We start from the raw sequence: 8,638 nt of genomic DNA on the forward strand, positions 1-8,638 counted from the left end.
TTTCTTAATTTCTAGATGAAGATTTATTTATTCTTCCACATCACATGTCTCTTGATACCAATTCAAGTTTTTGATTTACTTGTAGATTTAACATGAGGATTTTTCCAGGAGTAACATGGAGATAATTCTTTAAAAAAAAAATGGGGGGGGGGAATTTCTGATCTTTGAACTAATTAAGTCTGTGTCTGATAGCTATCACAGAAAATGTTCATAGTACTAACAATGTTTAGAAATACAACACTTAATTGAAGGCCTATTTAGTTGTGTGTTGGTGATTTCATCTCAGAGTAAAAATATTTGAAAATAATTCATGAACTACAAAATGTATCTTGTGTCAAATATACCCATTTATATTTTCTTTTTTTTTTTCTTTTTTTGGAGAGTTTTTTGCCATAGGGCACGTGCACTCTCCAGATAGACAGAGTGAGACAGAGAGACAGAAAGCAAGAAATCACCCCCCAGGGGGGATGGTCATGCCACAATCCCTTCTCCTCCTTTCTCCTCTCAGGATCTTGGGCACGCATGCACACACGCCCGTCATGAATTTAAAGCCACTGGGTCCGGGACTCGAACCATGGTCGACTATGTGGGAGTCCAGTGACACAGCCATTACGCCAACTGCTGGTCCCTATATTTTCTTGTATAGTTTATGTAGAAACAGTTACATTCTTAGGAAATTCAAAAACAAAATGGCAAATACATATATTTGGCACAGGATTCCCTCTGTGCCAATTTAAAAATATATATTTGCCATATGGCCAAAAGCTGCCCAACAATAAAATTATTCAATTTTCTTTTCACATAATAAGCATAGCAGCACCGATAACAGCGAAGAAGTACAGCCTCTGCAAGCCAGCAACTGTAATTTTTCCACTGGTTCTGTGATGCCCCAGGAATATTTCTTCACATCTTGATGAATTTTTTCCTGTATTTTCATACAATTGTGATATGTAGCTAAAATGAGGGCACAACAGGACAGACAAAACTACTCTGTTACTTTATCCAATATGCATTGCCATTCTATTTACCACAGACTAGAAAGAAATATGAAAATAGCTGAATGGAAATTATCTAGAAGAATTTCTAATTTATGAATATATTTCTTTATGAATATACAAAAGGAAGAGTTGCAGGCAAGCAGTACAATAAAACCTGAAAAATTCTTGGGCTCGGGATTTAAAGGGATAACATTAATTAACTTGATAGATTGTATTATTTTGTTTGAAATAAATCAATCTCTCTTTAAAACAGGGATGTCCTGTATGAAAACAATGTTAACTGTTGGAATAAATGCCAGTATTTTTCAGACCCTGGATGTAAAAATTTTTAATTTTACTCTCCACTAAGTCTTTTGGGTTCACAGCTCTTGGTTTCCCAGAGTTTATATTACTTCCTTATTCCGTACATGTTCACCCTCACCCCAAAATGATCAATCATTACTTGAAATTTGTTAAAGGTAGAAAGGGAAGCTGTATTATACCATACTCCAAATGGATATCTATGATTCTTATAGGACCCATCTATGTTCACACAAAGATTCTTTCCCCTGAAATTAAAAAGTACCTGACTTTCTGGTTAAAGATGACGGAGCACGGGTCCAGCTTTCCGCTACTTTCAGCCCTTCTGGTAAACTCGTCCAGATTGAATATGCGTTGGCTGCTGTAGCTGGAGGAGCCCCCTCAGTGGGAATTAAAGCTGCAAATGGTGTGGTAGTAGCAACTGAGAAGAAACAGAAATCCATTCTGTATGATGAACGAAGCGTACGCAAGGTGGAACCAATTACCAAGCAAATCGGGCTGGTGTACCGTGGCATCGGCCCAGATTACAGAGTACTTGTGCACAGAGCTCGAAAACTAGCTCAGCAGTACTATCTTGTCTACTAAGAAGCCATTCCCATGGCTCAGCTGGTACAGAGAATAGCTTCTGTCATGCAGGAGTACACCCAGTCAGGTGGTGTTCCTCCATTTGGAGTTTCTTTCTTTATTTGTTTCAGTCAGATCCATCTGGAGCTTACTTTGCCTGGAAAGCCACAGCAATGGGAAAGAATATGTGAACGGGAAAACTTTCCTTGAAGATGCCATTCATACAGCCATCTTAACTCTAAAACTCTAAAGGAAAGCTTTGAAGGGCAAATGACAGAAGATAACATAGAAGTTGGAATCTGCAATGAAGCTGGATTTAGGAGGCTTACTCCAACTGAAGTGAAGGATTACGTGGCTGCCATAAAGTATTAATGAAGTGACTGAAAAATCTAGGATTTCGGATAATCCATCTATAATACTTAACATGTTTAAAGTATGTTCTGTTTTGCACACTATTTGCATACTAATTTCTACATGGGTAATCGACTGATGTTTTTAAAATGATACTTATAAATCATAATAAACTCTTAAATCAAAAAAAAAACCTGAACAATATGCCTTCAGACAAGATATTTCTTTAAAATTCTATGGAAAATAAGAAGTGCAACACTTCATAAATCAAGTGAGATAGAGAAACTATATATATTAACAAGGAAAAATACAGACAAGCCCAGATCTAAAACTAAGGATGAGCAGAATGATTTGAGGCAAATCCGTAAACCATCACTAGTAATAATGCCGAATCGTGCAGGCTGGCTATTTGTTGTTCTTTCCATTTCACCTCTCTCATCCATTTTTTTCCTTCCATCCTTTTCATACACTAGAACAAGCTCCCTTCATGCACTGGTTATAAACTCTTTATCTCCATATCTTCAGTTTCACACTGTGCTTGGTACATAGTCATAAATCTTTCCTCAATGAATAAAACCATCTGTATGCATCTGGATCTGGTAAGCAAAACTGGGTAAGAAATAATGAAATACTTCAAGAAATGACACAGATTTAAGACCATTTCAAATGGATACTTTCGATAAATAAAAGTTCTAGATTATCACCAATAATGAGTTACAATAAAAAGGTATCCTATGTATAATCCCTATGTAATTTCTTCACAGTGTATTTATTTATTTATTACATAAGAGTGACAGAGTGAAAAACAGAGACAGGCACCGCCAAGAGGGTCTGCATGCCACAATTCACCTCTGGCCTCAGCCAGGCCAGACCAGAAACATGTGCATGTATAAGGAAGCCCTGGGATGTGAACCCAGGAACTTTACATGTGGGTTTAGCATTGCAGATTATTGAATTAACACCACACCACAACTGACCCTCATATACTTACATAAGATATAAAATACTAGAACATGGTGTACAGTACTAATGAAGTAAATACCATTTTTTTTAATATGAAAACCTTGAGTCAATGAAGAGACAAATTGTGTTTGCAAATGAGAGAGGCTGAAAGTCCAAAGATCTTAATCCTCCAATACTTGCTTAGTTCATTTTAATTTCAATAATAATCTCAAAATGTCATTTCTATCCTATTCAAAAACTCAGGTACTTCTAAAATTTTTCTTAAACAAGAAAGATGCAAAAATAACTGTGACCAGTTTGGCATATAAAAGAAAACATAAACTATATTTACCAGATATTAAAATATTTAACCATGACCATAGTTAGGAGAAAATGGAACTTGTATAAGAATGAGTGGGTAAATTAAAACAAAAAATTAAACAATGAGTTACATTGCTTGAGGATATAAAAACTTACTCTAGGAGATCTGAATTGTGAAATGAGCACATAACGGTGCATAACAATTACTATAAAAAAGCTATATAAGTGTGTACATTTTAGAGGATCAATAATCTAATGACAAAAATCAAACAGTTGTGCAAACTAACTCAGCAGGTCATACTGCCTCAGCAATTAGATTGTTTTTCTGAGCTATGTACTACTCTGCTTTACAGAAACAAAGCACACTGATCCTGGAGACTTATTTGTGGTCATCATGGTAATTATGATTCTCAACTAAATTAATTTGCTGTCATCTGGCTTTTTTTTTTTTTTTCTTAAAGGGAGTATGTGTTCACCAGAGAGAGACAGAGGGGGAAAAGGGGAAAGTATTCCCTACAGGGATAGTCACGCCACAATCTTTTGTCCTCCATCTCTCCCTCCTTTCAGAATTTTGGACACACACACACACACACACACACACACAGATGCTGTTAGTATTTTCCAAGATAACTGGCCTAGGACTTGAATCATGCAGTCAATCATGTGAGATCCAGTTGTCTTAACCACCAAGCCATAGAACCTGCCTGGTAAATAGTTTTGCTTATCAGTCTTGTGTGAATTTGATTTAGATACAGCATTCCTAAAAGAAAAAAAATCTATTTTTGATGTGTTGACAAATAAGGACTAGGACTATATCAGGCAGGAAGTCAGACCCTTGGTAAATTTATCATAGAATTGCTTAAGACAAGTCGGAAGGAGAAACATACTTGTACTCTCTGAGCAATATCTGACTTGACTTCTGGCTCTCCATAATTTTTCATATTGTATTTATAATGGTTAACTATCAAACTGTGCTCTGAGTCCAAAAATCAGACGACTCCATAACAAATTTAATATAATTTAATATCTGAGAATAACTTACAAAAAACAATTGGGAATCAGCAGAATCATAATTCTCACATGTGGGCAGCTGCAGATCTACCTCTCCTTGGGCCCTACTCCACTGTACCGTGTACTCTGCACCCTCCCTCAGCAAACTGGAGCCTTTAAAAAGAGATGAACAATAGAGGAGAACCTCTGAGGAAGGCATGAATATTCTTGGGGCTAAGAGATCAAAGGCATTGGCCCTTCTCAGAGGGTCTGAATAACTACTCTGGGTAAGAACTTAACTGGAAGGACTAAACTCTCTTGAATTAGGCAAATTTCAAATAAAATTGTTATAAGAAATAGGAAAAAATAAAAAAAGAACTTAAACAGGTACCAGCAGATGACATAATGGACTGGGCTCCCACTTAGTCAACTGTGATTCGAGTCCTGAGCCTGGTGGCTTAAAACTCACACCAGGCACTGGGACCAGCAGTTGGTGTAATGGCTAAGTCACTAGACTCCCAAGTAGTTCAAGTCCTGGACCCAGTGGCTTAAACTCACACCAGGCATGTGTGCATGCGTGCCCACGATCCTGAGAGGAGAATGGAGGAGAAGGGATTGTGGCATGGTCATCCCCCCTGGGGGTGATTTATTGCTTTCTGTCTCTTTGTATTTCTTTTGAGTGCACACACCCTACAGCAAAAATCTTTCTGAAGAATAAAAAAAAAAAAAAAAGAATTTATCTTAAACAGAATCTCTGCACATGACTAGTACTGAATGATTTTAGGGGTACAACAGATGAATGAAGAGTTACAGAGATAGTGTTAGTTTTATTCACTCACTTATTTACACAACCGTGCAGTTGGATTAGACTTAACAGTAGATTTTCCTAAATAAGAAATGTATAATATCTTTCAATAGGCTTACTATTTCTAGATAGAGGTCCGAAATTGTGAGAAATTAGAAATTTATATTAGCCAATTTGCACCGAAATTTTTAGCTGATTTTAAAAGCAATACATATTTCTATTAAATATTTTTGAAATATTTTTCATAACTGTGTTATGAAGAATAGTAAAGATAATAAAATGTAATCCAAGTTCCACCACTCAAATATAGTTATTTTTAATAATTTGCATGCTCTTGGGACCAGCAGTTAGTGTTATGGCTATGTCGCTGGACTCCCATGTAGTCGACCGTGGTTTGAGTCTTGCATCTGGTGGCATGAACTCACACCGGGCACGTGTGAGTGTCCAAGATCCCAAGAGGAGAATGGAGGAGAAGGGATTGCAGCATGGCCATCCCCCCTGTGGGGGGAGGTGATTTCTCACTTTCTGTCTCTGTCTCTCTCTGTCTTTCTGGCGAGCGCATGCACCCTATCGCAAAAAAATCTCAAAATTTGCATGCTCTCAAACATTTTCTTGGCACATATAAATTTAAATATTTGTGAGTATTCTTATTTTGTGGCAGAGGAATTATTTCACAAGGCAGACTTAGTGCAGTGCCCTCTGATATGTGTACTTAACCCAGAATATTCCAAAAATTTGAAGGTCAGAGTGCATTTCTGAAAAGTCTTCCTCGCTGAGCTATTTCTGTGCATGGGAAAACTGCTATCTGCCAAAGAGGAGCCGCTGTCATTTAGAAGCCTTTTCTCTCTGTAAGTGGACACCAAACCTGGCCTTGTTTGTCATAGATGTTGAAAGTGATGAGCAAGGTAATAGGACAAGGTCCCATCTTAGCCCATTCCACTTACATCATATCTCTACATCATGAAAGTAGCAGGTCTCTAAAATTCTTTTCATGGGAAAAATATATATACTCCATAGTTGCTGTGAATATTCTCTTACTGAATCTCTAACTTTCCTAATCAGAAACTTAAAAGATAACCCCTTGGCACTTTGAGATTGATAAATGCAATAAAATGTTAACTATGGGGTCTGGCAGATGGTGTGGTGGCTAAGACACTGGGCTCCCACATGGCCAACCATGGTTCCAGCCCTGGACCTGATGACCTGATGGCTTGCTTTTTCTCTCTCTCTCTCTCTCGTCAAATAAGAAAATAATAATAATAAATAAAATAAAATGAATTATTAAAAAATTCTTAATATGAATTCCAAAAATGTTTCCAGCATATAATTTATTTATTTTTAAAATTTTCTCTTAATTTGAACCAAAAATATCTTCCTTCTAAATTGAGATCCTTGTATTTTTATATCAGAAAAACAAATAAATAAATGGAAATGAAGAAAATGATAAGGAATGGGAAAGAAAAGGGGAGAAGGAGAGCAAGAGGTGAGATATTCCAATTTGTAGCATAACAGAACAAAGCTAAATGCTAACTTAGTGTAAGGCTCATCTGGATTTCATTTCCCCTTGAGATATGATGTCTTATTTATTTAAAATGTTTTTTAAGCCATCAGATACTTAGCTAGCCCAAATAAAGAAGACTTACATCTTCCTCAGAAAATGAATTAGGTTCTGATTAATGAATAGCAGAGAGCTAGCTAATTTTATTTTATACTAAATTTCTGACATTGAATACTCTTGATAGAAAAATCAATCGTGTAAAATACCTCCTGTCTTCATGAATAAAATGATTAAAAGTGCTTCTGAAGAGAAAAACATTAGATTTTAAATAATTGAAAGCAATTTTTCCAGACAATTTATCTTCCTTTAGAATTGTTTACTGAATAAAGGCTTAGAATACAAATGGCATTGCATATTAGAATTATCTTTCCAGGAAAGGCTCCTTTCAAGAAAGAATCAAGGGAGAGAAAGAAAGGGTAGTATAGGAGGGATGTGAAAATGGCATTATGGTGACAAATAGGAGAGCAGTTTTACAGTGTAAACCATGTAGCTATACCTATTGCTTTGTTTCTTTATTATGAAGGCAGAGATGTTTGAAGTGATCACAGGACAAATTAAAGTGATTTGATAAATTGAAGGAAAAGATATAAAGCAGTACAAACAATGGGCATGATCAAACATGAAAAAATTAGTGTCCTAAGAAAGAATTGTCAGATGGAAGAGTCAAAAAGGGAGGCAGAATAGCTATTCCAATGACTTCAAGGTCAATTTTAAAATATGGTTATATTTTGGGGAGTGAAAAAGAGGAGCAATAACTCCAGAAATCTTTACGTGACTGCTACTGATGATATTCCTGCAAATACAGTTTTAACATATTTCTACCCGGTAGCAGTAGTTGGGGTAGTGCTCAGTGCCTAAACTAACTATAAACTGTAAAAGTTCAGTGAATCCTTAACTAAATTACATATTGTCATCATTCAGAGAGTGATCACTATAAAGAATTTATAAATTGAAATAAATTTAAGAAAAAATTATCAAAGTAGATATATTACTTAAATTTGTTGATTTAAAAATATTTCACCCTCTAAATAACCTTATATAATAATTAACTAATAATTAAATTTGACTTTATAATTTTAAAGTTTCAACTGCGATGCAGATGAAAGACATCAAGATAACAAGTTTACTATTGCAAGAACTTAGTGACATCTCATAAAATTAAAATTTTGTTGAGTATTGATTCTGAAAGCATATTTTTTTCTTTTTAGAAGTATATGTATTTGCTTCTTCAAAGAGGAAAAGAGAGAGACTTACTATTTATGTCACAATCCACCCTTACCCTCAACCAGCCAGGATCATTGGTATGGGCTTACATGCCAAGCGTATACAGAAGAGAGACCTTGGGATTCAAACCCAGGACCTTCCCATATATGTACAACAAAATAGACTATTGCATTACTGCTGTGCCACTGCAATGGACCTGAAAGTATTTTGTGTAAAAATAACGAAATAAATAAACAAGTAAAGTGTTATTTTTGAGAGTTTTTAAAATATGTTTTATTTTCTTTTAATTTATTTTATACATTCAATCGCTATATATCACTTAGCTTGTAAAGTGAATTTTCCAACATAAATATATTTCATACCAGTCCATTTGGGGATACTATACACATTAGGGAGCGTGTGCTTGCCAGAAAGACAGAGAGAGACAGAGAGACAGAAAGCAAGAAATCACCCTTCAGGGGAGATGGTCACACCACAATCTCTTCTCCTCCATTCTCCTCCTGGGATCTTGGGCACACATGCACACGTGCCCAGCATAAGTTTCAAGCTACTGGGTGTAGGACTCAAACTGTTGCCGGCCATGTG

The 8,638-nt window shown here is 35.9% G+C and overlaps 1 pseudogene; it reads left to right on the top strand.

Moving 5' to 3' along the window:
- LOC102502890 (proteasome subunit alpha type-2 pseudogene) overlaps nucleotides 1-2,234 on the top strand; it is a 39,352-nt pseudogene extending 37,118 nt beyond the window's left edge.
- The last annotated feature ends 6,404 nt before the right edge of the window (nucleotides 2,235-8,638 follow it).

This window comes from Tupaia chinensis, unplaced genomic scaffold, assembly GCF_000334495.1.
Source record: "Tupaia chinensis unplaced genomic scaffold, TupChi_1.0 Scaffold000691_1, whole genome shotgun sequence".
Taxonomy (NCBI): domain Eukaryota; kingdom Metazoa; phylum Chordata; class Mammalia; order Scandentia; family Tupaiidae; genus Tupaia; species Tupaia belangeri.